This window comes from Mustela nivalis (assembly GCF_964662115.1).
Source record: "Mustela nivalis genome assembly, contig: HAP1_SCAFFOLD_1799, whole genome shotgun sequence".
In the NCBI taxonomy this organism is placed as follows: domain Eukaryota; kingdom Metazoa; phylum Chordata; class Mammalia; order Carnivora; family Mustelidae; genus Mustela; species Mustela nivalis.
This window is the reverse complement of record NW_028134865.1, coordinates 65133-85633: the sequence shown is the minus strand read 5'-3', so window position 1 is coordinate 85633 and position 20501 is coordinate 65133. Positions and strand designations below refer to the sequence as shown.

Below are 20501 nucleotides of genomic sequence, written 5' to 3'. Positions count from 1 at the left end.
ATTTCAATGCTCAGTTTTGATAGACTCCATCCAATTCTTTAATGTAGAGCAAATGTACGAGCTTAAAAAGAACGTGCATTCTTCAGCTTTCTCCTATACTTTTTCGGCCTATCTTTCAAAACTAAGCACTGAGTATTTTTGACCTAAGTAATGTGATGTTATATGTACACTTTAATTGCACGTTTTAGGAATAAAATCCATGATATTTTGGTAACTCAGTGTATTTATAAAATGAAAAGCTTTCTACCAAAATACACTTTTCACTGGGAAAAATAAATAAAACAGACAAATGGATCTACACAAAGTAAAAATTAACTTTGGTAGATTTCAGTGTAGGACAGTCCGTAACAAGCCTATTTGCCCTTTTCCCCCCAGAGCTGCTCATCTTCCAACTTAAGATTTTAAAAATATTTTTAATTGAGATTATGTTGACATGTTCTCATTCCACATCATCTTCAGCCAAGCTCTGAGCACTTACAATTCTCTGACTAATTGTTGGAAGCTTGGTCAGAAGCATCTGGAACACTGGTGGTGGGAGAGTCCGCTGTAACCCTTGCAGCAACTGCTGTGGCTGTCCACACACAGCAACTGCATTTGTCAGATGGTCTACACCTTTCTCATACTCGCCTTGGGCTAGCAACTCTTCCCCAAGTTGTATTTCTTCAAGGAAGAATCTCTGAACAGCTTCGGCATCTTTAAGGTCAGGTAACTTGCAAAGTCCGGCTCTCTCCTTGGCAAGCTTTTGTTTCTTTCTTCGTTCTCGAAGCCTGTTCTCGAAGTTGGGGTCACTCGGCCTCTTGCGGTCGAAGTAGATGCAGTACCCGCCGACGAGAGCCCCGCAGACGCCGGCGGCGACGGCGCTGTTCCGGCCACCACCTTCCCACGGCCCAGACGCAGGAGCGAGCGCGGCGGCGGCGGGGCCGGCGAAGAAGCTGTGGGCCGGGAAGCCGCCGACCACGCCGCTGTGACCGGACCCTCGCCGCGGGAGACGCGGAAAGCTGCTCTCTGTGTTTTAAGTGATTTTTCTGTAAAGTCCGTTATTTGTTGTGGGCACTGAAGTCTCTGTTCTGGTGCCTTAGCAGTCAGCCAATGATTGATGGGAGGTTGAACTAAGAAGTCTCTCAACCTTTGCTGAGGGGCTTGGTATATTTGTCGGGGCGTCCCTTAGTGCTCCACCGCGCAGTTCACAACCGTCCCTTGGCCTTAGCCTTCACTTTCTGCTTGCACAGTCTCAAAGTCAGCCAGAAATGAGAGCTCAGAGCCTTCTCAAGCCTTTCATGGTCATGCACTAAGCTCTTTGCATGTACATGAGCCTCTAGAATCCCAGGAATATGTGGAAGTTTTTCAGGGTTCCATGTGGACAACTTAATTCTTCAATTTTCCCTTTAATTTGTGTTTGTTTGATCAGCCTCTCATTAGCCCCAAGCGTTAAAGTTCCCTCCAACAGCTTCAGTGCTAACTAATTGCCACTGATTTTCTTTCGTAAGTGCTCCAAAGTAACACTGTTTGCACAGAGGCAGCTCTTGAGTCATGAAATAAAATGCCTTGAAAATGGAATCGTTTGGTGAGATGCTAGATAGGCAAATATTGACAGTTCTTTAGGTATGGACATTTCAGGGAATTCTAAACCTACCCTAATCCTATATGTATTGATAGGCTGCTAGTTTATCCAGCTACCAGAGTGGTGAGGCTCTTTGTTTTCATTGCTACTCCAGAACCTAATAGGGGAATGGGATTAAGAGAAAAATGAGATAACTAACTGAAGTCAATTTGCAGAGTTTGGAAAAAGATGATTCTGACAGTTTTGCCATTGTTGCTATTGCTTTTACTCCACCATTCCAAACATTAAGCTCTACTTTTTAAAAGACAAATACCATATGATTCCACTTATATGTAGAATTTAAACAACAAAATGAATAAACAAACAAAAAGCAGAATCAGACCTATAAATACAGAAAACAAACTGATGGTGGCCAGAAGGGAAGGGCTGGGGGTGGGGCGGGGATGAACAAATCGTGAAGGAGCGTGCGAAATACAGGCTTCCGGTTATGGAATGAATAAGTCATGGGAATAAAAGGTACAGTGTAGGGAATATAATCAATGATATTGTAATAGCAATGTATGGGGACAGATAGTAGCTATACTTGTGGTATGGAAAGCATAATGTATACAGTTGTTGAATTACTATACTATTTTCACCTGAAACTAATGTAATGTGTATCCACTATAGTGAAATTTAAAAAAATAATAAAAAGCAATTCAAATAGTAGAAATAGAACAAAAAAGTGTTGTAAATAAGGTTTCTACCCTAAACACCTCGACCCTGGATCCCAAACAGAATATTTTTTTAAAGATTGTGTATTTATTTATTAGAGAGAGACAGCAAGAGAGTTAACACAAGCAGGGGGAACAAGAGAGAGAGAGAAGCAGAGAAGCAAGCTTCCTGCTGAGCAGGGAGCCCAATGCAGAGTTTGATCCCAGGCCCCGGTACATGACCTAAGCCGAAGGCAGTTGCTTAACGACTAAGCCACCCAGGTACTCCCAGAATATTAACTAGTGTTAACAGTTACTGTGTGTCTTTCATAAATACATGCCTAGAGAAGCATGTATATAGAGAGACAAAAGATCTGTATTTCCTTTTATACATATAGAAATATACTGTATTCTCTATTATTCACCATTTTTTTAAACTTGGTAATTTACCTTAGATGTTGATACATAGAGCTATTTCAGTTTGTTGTTGTGGTTGTTGGTATTGTAAAGATGAATAGGGCATTATTTATACATTGTCTAGTAACAGACACTTGGATTGGTCTACTATTTTGTTATTTCAAACAATGATGGGATGAACACCATGGCATTTACATCTCTTTGACCACGTGTGCTATTACTGAAGGATAAGTTCCTAACTATGAAATGTAAGGTGTGTTTGTTTTCAGATATTGATGGATGTTGGAAAATTGCCTTCAATGATGTTTCATCAGTTTATACTTCTGTTTGTGGTAAAAGAGAATGCTGTTTCTCCTCATTGCCACATTGGATTATCAAGTATATTTTGCCAATTTCAAAGATGAAAATTTCTCCTTATTGCTTTAATTTTCTTCTCTTATAATACCTTCTCATATATTTCATATAATCATATGTTTGTGAGTCTTCTTCGCTTCACACACAGCATCTCTTTTCATATCCTTCTCTCATTTTTTTATTGAGTTTTAATTTGTAATGCTCTTTGTGAGTTAGAGTCGTTGGACTTTTGGTCTGTTTTACATATTACAAATATTCTTTTCTCTAGCTGATTATTGGTCACATGGTGTGGTTTACAGTACTTTTTTCTATGTTAATTTTTTTTAAGTAGTCAGATTTTCCAGTCTTTCGTCTCCGTTTATAAAAATTTCATCTCTTATTTCTTCCAGGAACCTATTGTTCCATTTAGTTATTTATTTGGGTGGCTTATTGTTTGTGAGTGCTAACCAGTTGTCTCTGCATCATTCCTTTCTGATTTAAAACACCACTCTTCTTAGGTACTAAATTCCTTCATGTAGAGAGAATATTTCTGGACTCTCTATTCTTTTCCATTGATTTCTTTGCCAATTTGTCCTTTCTGTAGTGCCAACATTTTTTTTTAATTAAAATTTTATTCATTTGACACACAGAGATCACAAGTAGGCAGAGAGAGAGAGAAGGAAGCAGGCTCCCCGCTCAGCAGAGAGCCCGATGTTGGGCCCGATCCCAGGACCCTGGGGTCATGACCTGAGCCAAAGGCAGAGGCCTCAACCCACTGAGCCACCTAGGCGCCCCTGTAGTGCCAACATTTTAATGGGTATTTTTCCATATGACCTTTAGAATCAGCTTGTCTATTTCTATTTCCCTGTTGAGGAAAAATTTACGTTGTTACTTTTGTTAAAATTACATTAAAACGGGTGCCTGGGTGGCTCAGTGGTTTAAAGCCTCTGCCTTCGGCTCAGGTCATGATCCCAGGGTCCTGGGATCAAGCTGGGCATCTGGATCTCTGCTCAGCCGGGAGCCTGCTTCCCTTCCTCTCTCTCTGCCTGCTTCTCTGCCTCATTGTGATCTCTGTCAAATAAATAAATAAATAAATAAATAAATAAATAAATAAATAAATAAATAAATAGATCTTTTTAAAAAATGACATTAAAACAGGAATCTCAGATTTTTGCACCTATCAGTCAGAATCTTGCGGAAAGCTTGCTAAAACATAGTTGGTGGGGCCTCACCTTCAGAGTTTCTAATTCACTGAGTCTGAGTTGAGGCTTGGGATTTGTGTATCCTAAAATTCAAAGGGTGATGTTGATGCTGCTGGTATGGGACAACTCTACTTTTGTGAAGTAAAAATGTATTCATTTTAAGAGAGTTGTTATCCTTCCAATATTCATTCTAACAGCAAGGTATGTTATTCCATTTATGTTCTATTTTCTTAGTAGAGTTTCAGTGTTTTCTTTATATTGATACAACTTATTGTTTTAAATTTATTCCTCTGCAGTTTCTTTTTGTTGCATTGTAATAAAGGTTACTTTAGGGGCACCTGGGTGGCTCAGTGGGTTAAAGCCTCTGCCTTTGGCTCAGGTCATGATCCCAGGGTCCTGGGATCAAGCTGGGCATCTGGCTCTCTGCTCAGCGGGGAGCCTGCTTGGCTTCTTCTCTTCTCTGCCTGCCTCTCTGCCTACTTGTGATGTCTGTCAAATAAATAAATAAAATCTTTAAAAAAAAAGAGTACTAGAAACATAAAGTTTAAAAAAATAAAGGTTAGTATATAATTATTATTTAATAATTATTTGGCAATTTGTGAATTATTATTTTAAATATTTATGGTTAGCAAGTCTTCCTTGTTCAACTTATTACAATGAAAGTGGGAATAATATTAGGTTACTTTCTGAGAATTTGGAGGACATATTAGGGAAAGAGAGGAAGGTGAGCTTTAAAAAAAAAAAAGATTTTATGTATTTATTTGACAGACAGAAATCACCAATAGGCAGAGAGGCAAGCAAAGAGAGAGGGGGAAGTAGGCTCCCTGCTGAGCAGAGAGCCCAATGTGGGGCTCGATCCCAGGACCCTGGGATCATGACCTGAGCTGAAGGCAGAGGCTTTAACCCACTGAGCCACCCAGGCACCCCAAGGAAGGTGAGCTTTGATAAGAAAATGTTACTAAAACTTTTTCCACTCTTGGCTTTCCTTCATGTGATTCTAGGGCTGGAAAAATTAGTTGGAATAATTAGTTTTTCGAAAGTATAGAAAAAGCTCTGAAAATCCGCAGGCTTCACTAACATGTATGAGGAATCACTAATATCAAAGATGGGTTACATTCAGATAGCTTGAATTTTGGTTATATATGTAAATTAGAGGCCAAAGGACATTCCTAGGAAGGGTGAAAGTGTAAATTGCAAGGGCAAAGGGTGAAGGGATGAATGAAGACTAACGAACAGATACTTTAACTTTTATAGAAAGTAAGCACCTTTCCGGACCATAGCATATGCCCCTATGTTTTATTGCCTAGACTGAGGATATCTGAAGACTACTTTTAAGATCTGCAAGATAAATTTTAAAAATTCAGCCTAAATATTTCTGCAAATAGTATAATCCAAATTCGTATTTCCCAATCAGCCTAGTATCTTTTTCCCTCTCCTTCTATTGGTAAAAAAGAAAAAGAAAAAGAATTGGAGAACACATGTTCTCCATCCTGTTCTCCAATCGTAGGAACATACTATGCTATAGGTGAGAATTGTTTTATTTACTGTGGTATGCAGAATACAAGTTCCCCAAAGATGCCTATGTTCTGATCTCCAGAACCTGTGAGTATGTTACATTACACAGCAAAGGGGAATTAAGGTTACAGATAGGGTCAAAGTTGCTAATCAGCTAACCTTAAGAGGGAGAGTATTCTAGATTATACAGGTGGGGCCAGTGTAACTACAGGGGTTCTTTAAGGTTTTATTTATTTACCAGACAGAAATCACAAGTAGGCAGAGTGGCAGATCGAGAGAGAGGGAAGCAAGCTCCCTACTGAGCAGAAAGCCCGATGCGGGCCTCGATCCCAGGACCCTGAGATCATGACCTGAGCTGAAGGCAGAGGCTTTAAACCACTGAGCCACCCAGGCGCCCAATTACAGGGGTTCTTAAAAGAGCAAGAGGAGTGCAGGAAAGAAGGTGAAATATATTTCATGTGATAAAGACTCATTCTGCTCTTGTGGCTTTAAAAATGGAGGAAAGGAACCATAAGCCAAGGAAGATGTGCCATCTCAAGAATCTGGAAAAGGAAGGTTCCCCCAAAGAGCCCATAGAAAGGAATGCAGCTGTCCCCAGCCTAAACTCAGTGAGACCTATACAAGGTTACTTGACCCTATACAACAACAAGGTAATAAAAAGCATTGTTTTAAAGTATGAATTTATGGTAATTTGGTAACAAATTGGAAATTAATGCAATTATTAAACTATTATGACAGAGTACTCACAAATACTGATGCTACCTCTTTTTTTCTTAAATTGTTAGCATTTGTCCAAATATCTAAAAGGTTAACTTTTTTTCCCCCAATTAACAGCAAATTTTTGGAAGTTGGATATCTCAGAGTTCATTTAGGGCAATACTTATCCGGAAATCTGGTCTATCTGCAAAGTGACTAAGGACCTCATTGGCATATCACCCTGGAAAACAGCTGAGTCAGAATTAAGATTAAGAGCATTGGAGTTGGAGGCTCAGAGACCTAAAACCTCTGCTAGGACTGAATATGTGACATTGGATAAGTTATTTACTCTCTCCTCTTTTTCCTTGTACTCGAACTTAAATCATAAGGTTATGGTGAGGATTACCTGAGAGGATATATGTATAGCACTTAGCATGGTTCTAGCCCATAGGCAAAAAAAAAAACCACCATAAAATGAAGACACAGATTCTCAAAAAAAAAAAAAAAATTCATAGTGCCTTTCATCATAAAAGCAAAAAAATCTAAACGACTCAACTGTTCCCAAAGGCATAAATACAGCAATTGACATTCATAATGGCATTCCTAAATGATCAAGTATAAGGTTTTTTAACAATTCTTTTAAAGATCTTTAAAATATGTGACTTTTGGTCTTTAAAGTGGCAAGATTTTTGTACCTCAAAAATTTATGCATGTGGAATTTACATCAAGAGTGTCATATGAACAAAACATTTTATAAGGTATATTTTTACTAGGACTCAAACCTTAGCTCCTCCACTTTTTGTTCATCTGTAACATATGAAACACTTCATCTTACTTAGCCTAAGTTTTCTTCTATAAAATTTGGATAATAGGAGAGGTACTTGGTAATGTGGTTGGGAAGATTAGCGATAGTACATTTGAATCACCCCCTTGAATATACCTATAAGTGATTGTTCAATAAGTGGTGGTTATTCGTCATTGTTACTTTGTGATCCTCTAAAACTGCATTGACTAAAGTCAGTAGTAACCTAATTATGAAATACTCTGGGTATTTCTCTTCCTTTATTATAGTTTGTCTTACACTGGATACTACTGAACCTCTTAAAATTCTCTCCTTTTGGGACGCCTGGGTGGCTCAGTTGGTTAAGCAGCTGCCTTCGGCTCAGGTCATGATCCCAGCGTCCTGGGATCGAGTCCCACATGGGCTCCTTGCTCAGCGGGGAGCCTGCTTCTCCCTCTGCCTCTGCCTGCCATTCTGTCTGCCTGTGCTCGCTCTCTCCCCTTCTCTCTCTCTGATAAATAAATAAAATCTTTAAAAAAAAAATTCTCTCCTTTCTCCTTTTCTGGTGGTGTTCTTAGCCTTTTTTTAACCCCTAGTTTGGTTATTTATTTATTTATTTATTTGACAGACAGAGATCACAACTAGGCAGAGAGGCAGGCAGGGAGAGAGGAAGGAAATCAGGCTCTCCGCTGAGCAGAGAGCCCAATGCGGGGCTCGATCCCAGGACCCTGGGATCATGACCTGATCTGAAGGCAGAGGCTTTAACCCACTGAGCCACCCAGGCGCCCCTTTTGCTTATTCTTCTTCCTTTGCCCAAACCTTAAATATTGGTGTTTCCCAATTTCTATACCTTTTTAAATTTTTCTTTTTCCCATGCACATTGTTTATGAGTATGATAATGCTTCTTATACTAGCTGAAACCTTTTCCCTGAGCACCAGTTGTATTGCTCAGAGCCCTCTTTCTTTTTTAAAGTGAGAGAAAGGAATGCATTTTCTTTACGAGTTTGCTTCATTTATAGCCTTAAGTATTTATATGGTATGTGGGTATGCATTTGTATTGTGACTTTAACCCAAAAACATTAATTAGGTGGGTCTTTTCCAAATCTTTAATCTCTACTAATCTACTAATGGTTGAAAAATGGTACATGTAACTGTGATGGACATGTCTTTAGAATTAGTTAAACACATTTGCAAGTTTCTGAACCATTTACTTATTTTTCTGGGCACTACTTTATATCCTTTGTTCCTTTGCTTCTTTCTTTCCTCCATCCTTCCTTCCTCCTCCCTTCTTCTGTCCACCCCTCCCTTCCTCCCTTTCTTTCTTTTTTTGAATTTCAAGTTAGGTAACATAGAATGTGGCTCTGCTTTCAAGAACAGAATCCAGTTATTCATCAGCTGCATACAACACCGAGTTCACATTCAAACCAGTGTCCTCCATAATGTCCATCACCCATCTAGCCCATTTTCCCACCCACCTCCCCTTCAGCAACTGTCAGCTTCTTGTCTACATTAAAGAGTCTCTTGTGGTTTGTCTCCCTCTGTTTTTTATTTTATTTTATTTTATTTTTCCTTCCCTTCCTCTTTGTTTATCAGTTTTTCTTAAATTGCACATATGAGTGAAATCACATAGTATTGGTCCTTCTCTGACTGACTTATTTCACATAATGCCCTCTAGTCCCATCCATATCATTGCAAGTGGCAAGATTTCATTCATTCCGATGATACCAAGTAGTATTCGATTGTACATATACCACATCTTCTTTATCCATTCATCTGTTAATGGACATCTGGGCTCTTTCCATAATTTGGCTATTATTGATAGTACTGCTATAAACTTGGGGTGCATGTGCGCCTTCTAATCAGAATTTTTGTATCCTTTGGATAAATAACTAATTATACAATTGCTGGGTCATAGGGTAGCTCTCATTTTAACTTTCTGAGGAAAATCCATACTGTTTTCCAGAGTGGATGCACCAATTTGCCTTTTAACTAACAGTACAAGAAGGTTCCCCTTTCTCTGCACCCTCACAAACACCTGTTGTTTCTGAGTTGGTAATTTTAACCATTCTGACAGGTGTGAAGTAGTATCTCATTTTGGTTTTGATTTGTATTTCCCTGATGATGCGAGATGTTGAGCCTCTTTTCATGTGTCTGTTAGCCATCTGAAGGACTTTTTTGGACAAGGTTCTATTCAAGTCTTCTGCCCATTTCTTAACTGGATTATTTGTTTTTTGGGGTGTTGAAATTGGTAAGTTCTTTATAGATTTTGGATACTAGCCCATTATCTGATATGTCATTTGCAAAACCCTTCTCCCATTCCATCGGTTGCCTTTTGGTTTTGTTGATTGTTTCCTTCAGTGTGCAAAAGCTTTTGTCTTGATGAGGTCCTGATAGTTCATCTTTGTTTTGTTTCCCTTGCCTCCGGTGATATGTCTACTAAGAAATTTCTATGGCTGAGGTCAAAGAGGTTGCCACCTGTGTTCTTCTCTAGAATATTGATGGTTTCCTGTGTCACAGTTAGGTCTTTCATCCATTTTTAACTTATTTTTGTGTGTGGTGTAAGAAAGTAGTCTGGTGCCATTCTTCTGCATGTCACTGTCCAGTTTTTTCCAACACCATTTTTTGAAGATAGTGTCTTTTCTCCATTGGATATTATTTCCTGCTTTGTTGAAGATTAGTTGACCTTACACTTGTGGGTCCATTTCTGGTTTCTCTTTTCTGTTCCTCTGATCTATATGTCTGTTCTGTGCCAATACCATACTGTCTTAATGACTGCAGATTCGTAATAGAGCTTAAAGTCCGGAATTGTGATGCCTCCAGCGTTTTTTTTTTTTTTTTTCTACATCACTTTAGTTATTTAGAGTTTTGTCTGGTTCCATACAAATTTTATAGTTGTTCGTTCTATCTCTGTGAAAAATGCTGGTGTTATTTTTGATAGGGATTGCATTGAATATGTAGATTGCTTTGGGTGGAATAGACCATTTAACAATAGTATTTTTTCTTCCAATCCATGACATGGAATGTTGTTCCATTCCTTTGTGCCTTCTTCAGTTTCTTTTATATGTGTTCTCTAGTTTTACAGTACAGAACTTTTATTTCTCTGGTTAGGTTTATTTCTAGGTATCTTATGGTCTTTGATGTAATTGTAAATGGGATTGATTCCTTGATCTCTTTTTCTGCTGTTTTATTATAATTGGTGTATAGAAATGCAGCAGATTTCTGAATGTCCATTTTGTATCCTGTGACTTTGCTGAATTCATATATCAGTTCTAGCAATTTGTTGGTGGAATCTTTCAGGTTTTCTACATAAAGTATCATGTTGTCTGAGAAGAGTGAAAGTTTGACTTCTTCTGTGCTAATTTGGATGTTTTTTATTTATTTTTTTTGTTGTTGTTGTTGTCTGATTGCTGAGGCTAGGATTTTCAGGACTGTGTTGAACAATAACAGTAAGAGTGGACATCCCTATCATGTTCCTGACCTTAGGGGTAAAGCTCTCAGTTTTCCCCATTGAAGATCATATTAGCTCTTAGTCTTTTGTATACAGCCTTTATGATGTTGAGGTATGTTCTTCTATCCCTACATTCTTGAGGGTTTTTTTCGAGGAGGATGCTGTATTTTTTTCAAATGCTTTTCTGCGTCTGTTGAGAGGATCATATGATTCTTATCCTTTTATTAATGTGGTGTATCGTGTTGATTGACCTGCGGAAACTGTAGCCCAGGAATAAATTGCACTTGATCTTGGTGAATAATCCTTTTAGTTTACTGTTGAAATTGATTGGGTAGAATCTTGTTGAGAATTTTTGCACATGATCATTGGCCATATTGGTCTGTAATTCTTTTTAATGAGGTGTTTGTCTGGTTTTGCAATCAAGGTGATGCTGGCCTCATAGAATGAGTTTGGAAGTTTTCCTTCCTTTTCTACTTTTTTAAACAGCTTCAGAGGAATAGGTATTAATTCTTCTTTAAATGTTTGGTAGAATTCCACTGGGAAGTCATCCAGCCCTGGAACTTGTGTTTTGGGTTATTTTTGATGATTGATTTAATTTCTTTGCTGGTTATGGGTCTGTTCAGTTTTTCTATTCCTTCCTATTTCCGTTTTGGTAGTTTATATATTTCCAGGAACTTACCCTTTTCTCCCAGATTTTTGGCATATAATTGCTTATAAGATTCTCCTGTAATTATTTGAATTTCTTCATTGCTGGTTGTGGGCTCTCCTGTTTCATTTGTGATTTTATTTATTAGTGTCCTTTCTCTTTTCTTTTTGGTAAGTCTGGCCTAGGGATTTAACAATTGTGTTAATTCTTTCAAAAAACCAGCTCCTACTTTCATTGATGTGTCCTACTTTTTTTTTTTTTTTACTTGTGTATCATTTATTTCTGCTCTAATCATAGTTATTTCCCTTCTTCTGCTGATTCTGGGCTTTATTTGCTGTTATTTTTCCTGCTTTTTTTAGGTGTAAGTTAAGGTTGTGTATTTGAGACTTTTCTTCTTGAGAAAGGCTTATATTGCTATCAAATTCCTTATAACTGCATTTGCTGCATCCCAAAAGTTTTGGACTGTTGTGTTTTCATTTTCTTTTGCTTCCAATTTTTTTTAAAATTTCTTTAATTTCCTGCTTAACCCATTCATTCTTTAGTAGGATGTTCTTTTACCTCCATGTATTTGTGGTCCTTCTAAATTTTTTCTTGTGGTTGACTTCAAGTTTCCTAGCACTGTGGTCTGAAAATATGTATGGTATGATCTCAGTCTTCTTGTGCTTGGTGAGGCCTGAATTGTGATCCTGTATGTGATCTCTTCTGGAGAATGTTCCATGTGCACTCAAAAAGAATATGTACTCTGCTGCTTTAGGATGAAATGCTCTGAATATGTCCCTTACGTCCATCTGGTCCTGTGTGTCATTCAGTCATTATTTCCTTGTTGATCTTCTTAAGATGATCTGTCCATTGGTGTGAGTGAGGTGTCAAAGGCCCCTCCTACTCTCATATTATTATCACTGAGTTCCTTTAAGATTGTTACTAATTGATTTATATATTTGGCTGCTCCCAAGTTGGAGGTATAAATATTTGTAACTGTTAGAGCTTGTTGGATAGACCCCTTTATTATAATACAGTACTCTTCTTCATCTCTTACTATAGTCTTTGGTTTAAAATATAGTTTTTCTGATGTAAGTATGGCTATTCCAGCTTTCTTTTGATGTCCACTAGCATGATTCATTAGCACAGTGTCCATTAGCCTGGTCCTCCACCCCCTCACTTTCAGTCTGGAGGTGTCATTTGGTCTAAAATGAATCTCTTGTAAGCAGCATCTTGCTGATTATTTTTTTCTTTTTTAATCCATTCTGAAGCCGTGTGTATTTTGATTAGAGCATTGAGCCTATTTACATTCAGAGTAATTATTGATAGATATGAATTTAGTGCCATTGTATTACTTGTAAAATCGCTGTTCCTGTAGATTGTCTGTGTTCCTTTTAAAAATGGTTTAAAAAGTTCCTGTCACTTTTCGTATCTATTTCCTGCTCTAAGAATCCCTTTTAGTATTACTTGCAGAGCTGGTTTAGTGTTCATGAACTCCTTTAGTTTTTGCTTATCTTGATAAGAAAAGAAAACCTGGTCCTATTTCCACCAGAACTGAATCTGATGCTTTAGAGCACTCTGTGATTAGTAGACCTGGTACATGTGGGGCAGCGTATGTTGTTCTGAGGAAGAGGCCCCCGGTGCTGGTTCACAGTCAGACCTGCCTTAGGAAACATGCCCCTGCTGGGTGCACAAGGGCAGGGTTTGGTGTAAGGGACTCCAGCCTCCCCTGGAGGTTCTGTTTCTCTCTTAAGTCCAACCATGGTGGTGGGGGGAAGGGAATGTGTGGAAGATCCTATCACCCCACCCTCTCAACCTGGGGGAAAACTCACAGCTGCTACTGTTTAGGAGGCCCTGATAAAAAAGTAAACAACTTCTTCTCCTGTGTTCCAGGCTTTCATCCTATCACTGCACCTCAACTTCCCTGTGCCTGGCCATCTGCACACCCTATGCCACAGTTATGTGTTTTATCTTTGTCCCATGGCTGGTATTGAAAACTCCAAATCTTAAAGGACCCAGCAAGGTGTGGACCTGCTTCTCTCCCTAGGAGGAGAGGCTTGCAGCTTGCCCAGCACCATTCTGTCCCATAAAGGCAGTCACACAGAGTGGAGTCTGTTGGGCCCCACAGTGGAAAGCTGTGACCAGCATATCTGCCCTCTACACATGCTTCTGTCCCCTGCTGCTAAACAGCCACTCAGTGGCTCCTAGGGGGCCTTTTGTCCTCAGAAAAGCAAAATCCCTCTTCCACATGTACTCCAGGAGGGGGACTGATTTCTCTCAGTGTCATTCAGGGGATCCCCTCCCCCCAGCATATTGCAGGAACCCTATATGCTGTTCTTTCTCCTGCCCTCTCCCTCTCTCCCTGGCTTCACTCTAAAAAAATGGCTCCCTCCCTTTCCCAGCACCACAGCTTTTCTCTCCCCTAGTTCATAGCTCCAAACCTCACATCTGCCACTTTCTCTCCCTCCAGTTATGCAGATTATTTTCTTAATCCTCAAATCTATTTCCTAGTTGTTCAAAATGATTTGATGTTGAGCTCCTCTGTTTGAGGGATAAAGCAAACCCAGGGTCCCCCTGCTACTCTTCCAATTTTATCTTTCTTCTCAGTGACCTCTTCTAATTGAGCATATTTAAAAGTGCACATAATCATTTTCTGCATACTTTTTCCCCACTCTGTACCGATGTTGATGCTACTGTTAATTCACTTGTTCAATCATTAATTAAACATATATTGAATGCCTACTATGTCCTAGGCCCTGAGGGTACAGTAGTGAAGTAAACAAATTAACAAATATTTACCCCTCAGGGAACACATCTGTAGTGGAAAAGACAAAGCAAATAAATATGTTGTGTGTCTGATATAAATTCTGTGGGGAAAAATAGAGGAGGGAAGAGGACCAAGGAGAGCCAAGATGCGGATAGGGTTATAATTCTAAGTGGGATGCTCAGGGAAGCCATCACTATACAGTTACCATTTGAGCAAAGATCTGAGGAGGTGAGGGAGCAAGCCATGGGGACATTTGGGGAATATTTTTCCAGTATGAAGGAACAGCAGTTGTCCATTTTGAAGCAAGAGTATGTCTCGCATTTTGGGAAAACTGAGGTAGGAGCAATAGGAGAGAGGTCAGAAAGAGAGCTTTTATAGGCAACCATGGTTGTGTTGTCCTACCTATTTTCTTAAAAATTGGTAACTATCCTTCACTACTTAATCTTTTTCCTTTTTTTCTTTCCTCTTTAACTCTGGCAAGTCACCAAGCTTTAGTGATCCTAACCCTCTTCAGTTCAGACCTTTATCATTGGTCACCCAATTGATCTACTGCTAGCTGCACACTTGATATTCAGCACCCATTCAAGAGCTATTTTTCAAACACTGTCTGTATTGCAGGGCTGCACTAGGTATTGTAGATACACAGGCCTTCAAGCTTGCCCTTAGAAAATTCACAGTATCTGGAGAGAAAATCAACAGGCAGTTGGTCACGTGACAGTGAAGTAAGTGCTTTGAGAAGGGAAGTACAAGCAGACTAAGTACCACATGGTAGATGGGTAGCTCCAATTTTTGAGGGTTAGTGCAAGCTTTCCAACAGAAATTATCTTCCTGTTAAGCTCTAAAAGATAAGTTGAAGAGTTAGACCTTCAAAATGAAAAGAACGAATTTCCAAGCAAAGGGACCACTTGTACAAATGCCCAGAAAAGAGAACCGAATGTGGTTTAGTGTTACCAGATAGAGGACAGAAGAGGATGACTCAAAATCAAGCTGGAGAAATACAAAGGAGCCAGATCATGTATGATCTCTAGAGGCCCTTTTAGGGTGTTTGGTTAATCCATCTGTTACCAACATCATCAGTTTCAAACTTGAATATAATACATAGTTTATCTCCAAGAACTGAAACCCACCAATGACTCCTTACTGGCTTTATGCTGAATTCAAACTGTAACAGGCACACGTGAGGTTCTTTAATCTGCCTTTGCCTCTTCAGCCTCAGGTCCCACAGGCCCCACTCTTACTTTATACACCAGCAGTGCGGGACAGCTTATAATTACATGCCAGGAGGGAGAAGTCTCCAGGACCTACCAAATGCTTGGAATGCTCTTTGGCCCTTCCCAATCTCGTGAATTCATATTTATCTTTCAAAAATAATCTCAGAGGTCATCCCTTTTTTTTTTTTTAATATTTATTTATTTGAGTTAGAGTGAGTGAGCCTGAGCAGAAGGGGCAGAAGGAGAGGGAAAGAAAAACTCAAGCAGACTCTTCACTTAGTGCAGAGTCTGACACAGGACTCCATCCGTCAACCCCAAGACCATGAGCTGACGTGCAAACAGGAGGTCGGTATTCAACTGACTGTGCCATCCAGGTGCCCCTCAGAAGTCAACTTCTATTCGAATCTTCCCCAGAAAATTCAAATGAAGTTAATCCTTTACTCTTCCATGCTACCACCCCACTTCTGTGTGATCTTTTCATTGCAATCGCCTTCATCTGTAACAGGTTGTTTACTTATTATACTTCTCCACTGGTTTGAGCTCTTTGAGGGTCCCTGGGTTTGGTTTTGTCTGTGTATCCTTAGCCTGACAGTTAGCCACACTTAATAAGGCTCGATTAATTTACACTAAAGAACAATGAGAATTATCTATAGGAAAGAATGAACACTAATTTATAGCTCATTTAAGTCACACAATTGTGATAGAGCTCAGCACATCTTAGCAAAGGAATCACAGACTTTTTTTAATTCTTAAATTCAGCTTAGTTAGCATATACTGTATTACTATTTTTAGAAATAGAATTTAGTGATTCATCAGTTGCATATAGCACCCAGTGCTCATTATATCAGGTTATGTCCTTAATGCCAATCACCCAATTACCCCTTCCCCCCACCAACCTCCCATCCAGCAACCTTCAGTTTCTTTTCTAGAGTTCAGCCTTTCTTATGGTTTGCCTCCTTCTCCATTTTCATTTTGTTTTATTTTTCCTTCCCTTCCCTTATGTTAATCTGTTTTGTTTCTTAGATTGCACATATGAATGAAATCATACAGTATTTGTCTTTCTCTGACTTACTTCACTTAGGATAATACACTGTAGTTCCATCCATTGCAAAAGGCAAGATTTCATTCTTTTTGATGGCTGAGTGATATTCCATATAACACATGCACACACACACATAACAAATCTTTATCCATTCATCTGTTGATGGACATCTGGGCTCTTTCCATATTCTGGCTATTGTAGGTATGGCTGCTACAAACACTGGGGTGCAGGTGCTCCTTCAAACCACCATGTTTGTATCCTTTGGTTAAATACCTAGTAATGCAATTTCTGGGTCATAGGGTAACTCTCTTTTTAAATTTTTGAGGAACCTCTATACTGTTTTCTGGAGTAGCTCTACCAGTTTGCATTCCCACCAACACTGTAAGAAGGTTCCCTTTGCTCTGCATCCTCACCAACATTTGTTGTTTCCTAAGTTGTTTATTTTAGCTATTCTGACTGGTGTGAGGTGGTATCTGGTGGTGGTCTTGATTTGTATTTCCCCGTTGGTGAGAAATGAGCATTTTTTTCATGTGTCTGCAGGCCATTTGTATGTCTTCTTTGGAGAAACATTCATGTCTTCTGCCCATTTCTTGACTGGAATTTTTGTTTGTTGGGTTTGAGTTTGGTAGGTTCTTTATAGATTTTGGATACTAGCCCTTTATTTGATATGTCATTTGCAAATACCTTCTCCCATTCCATAGATTGCCTTTTAGTTTTGTTGACTATATCCTTTGCCATGCAAAAGCTTTTTATCTTGATGAAGTCCCAGTAGTTCATTTTTGCTTTTGTTTCTCTTGCCTTTGGAGATGTGTCAATCATCCAGAGTTTTGTCTTCTCTTAGTCTTTCAGTTCTCTCATCTGCTAAATGAGGATGATAATACCTATACCCTAAAATTTCAGTGGTGATGAGATTTGGAACATACATGACATAAACTAGAAACTTAGATGTTCATGACCGGTGAGATTTTTATGAGTTGGACAAAATGTTATTTTATCCCTTTCAGACCTATAATCACTGTGATCACATTATTATAGATTGTCCCATTCAACAGTAATAGGAGTCTAGGTATTATGGATTCTGAGCATCTGACTTATGAAGACATAACTAAAGCTGTCTTTGTGCTGTGCTCATGCTGTGTTCCTCTGGAGAGGAGGGCTTATTCCTTGAGCCTCCATGTTGCCTTTATGCCAGTGGCCATTATCCATGACAAATGGAAGACAGTTTCCCAGCCTCCAAACAAGGAACCTAGAAAATATTTTCTTAGAAAAACTGTGCTATGAATTCTATTAATTCGTTATTAAGGTTTCCCCCCCAAAGCTATTTTATTTTTAACATAAACAGTTGTGCATTTTTAAACATACAAATGTATTCACCATATTTTTATTGAAAATTGGTCTTTTTATCAAGGGGATCCAGACTAGTTTATCATCCTCCACATGTTGGTCTTTATTCTGAGCTAGCATTTCGAAGACTGAAACTTCCGTCGGTCTGTTCCATGTCCACAGCAAACGATTCTGTACCCGGAGGACTTGTAATGAAGTAGTATTACATTGTTGCTTAAAAACTTTGTATGGATTGATGAAGAACTTTTCTCATATTATTTATATGTAGTTTGGGGGAAAGATGAAAAACAATAAAAATGGTAGAAGGGTAAAGGACTTTCAATTAGAGTGCTGGGTAATTTTCAAAAAGATTCATGTTCGCTTCCCCTTTTTCATAATTTGCTTGATTTTAGAAGGTATGACTTTTAGAAAATAGGTCTATCTTTGAAATTGATGGTTGCTGTAAATTTTTAAAATTGTAGTAATTCAGATGTATTTCATCTTAATGAAATTGGTAAGAATAGTCTAAGGCAGCATTCTTAATATATACCTATATAGAAACATCTTTTCTTAACTGTTCTTAGTAAAAAAATGAATTAAAAGTAGAGAGGTACAGATTTGAAATATGTTCATGTTGGGATGTGGTGCAATGCTTATAATATCTCCTACAAATATTATTTATGTGAAAATGTGTTGTGGAGCTCAAATGAAAAGCTCTGCAAATTGGAAAAGTTAATATTTCAAAACTATTTGTGTTAAGGACATCTGAGAGGAAATGATGAGACCTGGATCCTAGCCTTTTTATCACTGACTATGACCTCTGGCAAGTCAACCTTTTAGCTCTGTTTTCTCTTCTTAAAAATGAAGGCAAGGTCTAGGAGAGTACTAAGTTTCCTTCCAGCTGTAAATTTCTGTTATTGTTACTAAATCCTGATATAAGAAATTAGTCATGCTATACATAAAATTGTTTTACTCAAGAATTATTAACAGCATGAAATTTAATATTATAAATTGGTCTTTTAAAAAATAAAAATTTGAGGTTTTTTTTCCTAAATATTTGTTGTTTTATACACTATATTTCTTTACCAGACTTACTCTTTCTGAGAAAGAAAAGAAAATATTCTTCTCCTTTTTTTTTTCTTTTGGAAAATATTCTTCTTAGGTTAATCTCTTACTCTTCATATTTCCTGTTGCCTCTCCCTCTGCCTACCTCCCACCCACCGCAAGCGCCTTTCCCACGCATACACACTGAAAGTAATCCTGACAACCACAAAACCCACAGAGTAATAGCAGAGGTACCCTGACAAATTCCAGGCACTACTCTCTGCAGTAGAAATAGACCAACTTGGCAACTGTGTTGTGAAAATATAATTCAGAGGAAGTAAATACATGCACAATTGTCTCAAATAGTATGATTTATAGCTTTGCACAGTTTAGGGGAGAAATGGCATTTCTTCACTTACACACACACACATTTTAAACCTTTTTTCTCTACTCTCTTTAAAAAATAATGAACAAATTAGTTTCACATCTACAAATATTAGTTTGGGGTACAGATACATAGTTTACATACACTTAGCTTTTTAACCATGTTTAGCTTTCAGAAGATTATCACTCTTGAATAAACCCACTTTAGTGGGCAGTAAGTGACCAAAAGTGCCCCTAGGCACTTAGCCCATAGGGCTCAAGTCTTAGCCTTCTAGTCTGTTGTAGCAGTCCAGAGACTGCAAGGGCTAATCCAGTTTACAGAGTCAAGATCCAGAAATAATAATCCATCAGACTTGCATTTCAGTAACCAAAGGAGTTTTGGAATTATGGTGAAGCCAGGACCTGGACCTGAGCTCTCCTAGTTGTCACCTATCACCTGACCTTGAGAAACATAATTGCTATGGCACACTCCAAAGGAAAGACTTTGAGAGTCAAGTCAGACAAATACTGAGAGGAACTAGAAAAGCTTTAAAGATGAGAAAGAATTAAATCAGAAAAATTCTACTTAGGTTGGAGTAGCATTTCTTGGAGAAAGTGCTTGTGGATTCTCCAAATGACTTTAATCCATAGTTCATTTATTTTATAGCATGTACCTTCAAGTTGCAATAGGAATGTACCCATTTACTAGTAAATAGTTTGGTTATTTGAGATGATGTTTCACATCTCTTGTTCTGGTGGGTGTTTGTCCTTGCTGTGGTTTGGTACATTATAGGGATCATGAGGATACTTTCATTTTTTCCTTTAATTTCTGGTTTATTAATTCTCTCATTAAAAATCTGCACAATCACCACAGATGAAGTCACTACCAAGTGTTTCTCCTTCTGTTGTTGAATCTCCAGTTCACTTTTTGCCAGCACCATATTGGCTTTTTAGTCCCCCTGACTTTCTTCATTCTGCTCTTGCATTACTTTCACTGTTTTCGTGAGGTCTTTTTCTTCTCATACATCCTCTGTCTTGCAACTCAATTTTTGGGTTCATTTTTCTTTGCATTATCCAAGTAATCCTAAGTCATACCAAAGTCAGTTGTCTTGGCACCACTGAAATGGGTTTTGAATCCAAATACAAAGATGACATCTCTTGTGGTCTCATACATTTTGGCTAGTTTTTCCCTAACTTTTGTCTCCTGTTCTGCTGCCTTTCTGGAGTGAAGAACATCAATGACCATTTGTTTCCACTGAGATAGTCTGATGGTGTGAACTTCCTGGTCCAGATAGTTATTGTGTCATTCATGATAGTTAACCAATCTTCAAGAGCCAAGGAGGAAACAAAGATTATTTCTTCAAAGAGTTAAATCATGGGCTGATATTATTCCTTGAGCTTGTTTCCTAGTGTCTCAGGACCCAGCCTCCTGTTTTGTTAGCATTTTGAGTAGAGAAGTTATACACTATACACTATAAGAA

At 38.5% G+C, this 20501-nt stretch overlaps 1 pseudogene across 1 annotated transcript; it reads right to left on the bottom strand.

Moving 5' to 3' along the window:
• Window positions 1-393: 393 nt before the first annotated feature.
• On the bottom strand, window positions 394-19961 carry LOC309858057 (mitochondrial import receptor subunit TOM20 homolog pseudogene; annotated as a pseudogene). Its single transcript has 2 exons — window positions 19829-19961; window positions 394-1005 (listed from the first exon to the last, which is right to left on the bottom strand). The product of its transcript is annotated as a mitochondrial import receptor subunit TOM20 homolog pseudogene (transcript).
• Between the last annotated feature and the right edge of the window lie 540 nt (window positions 19962-20501).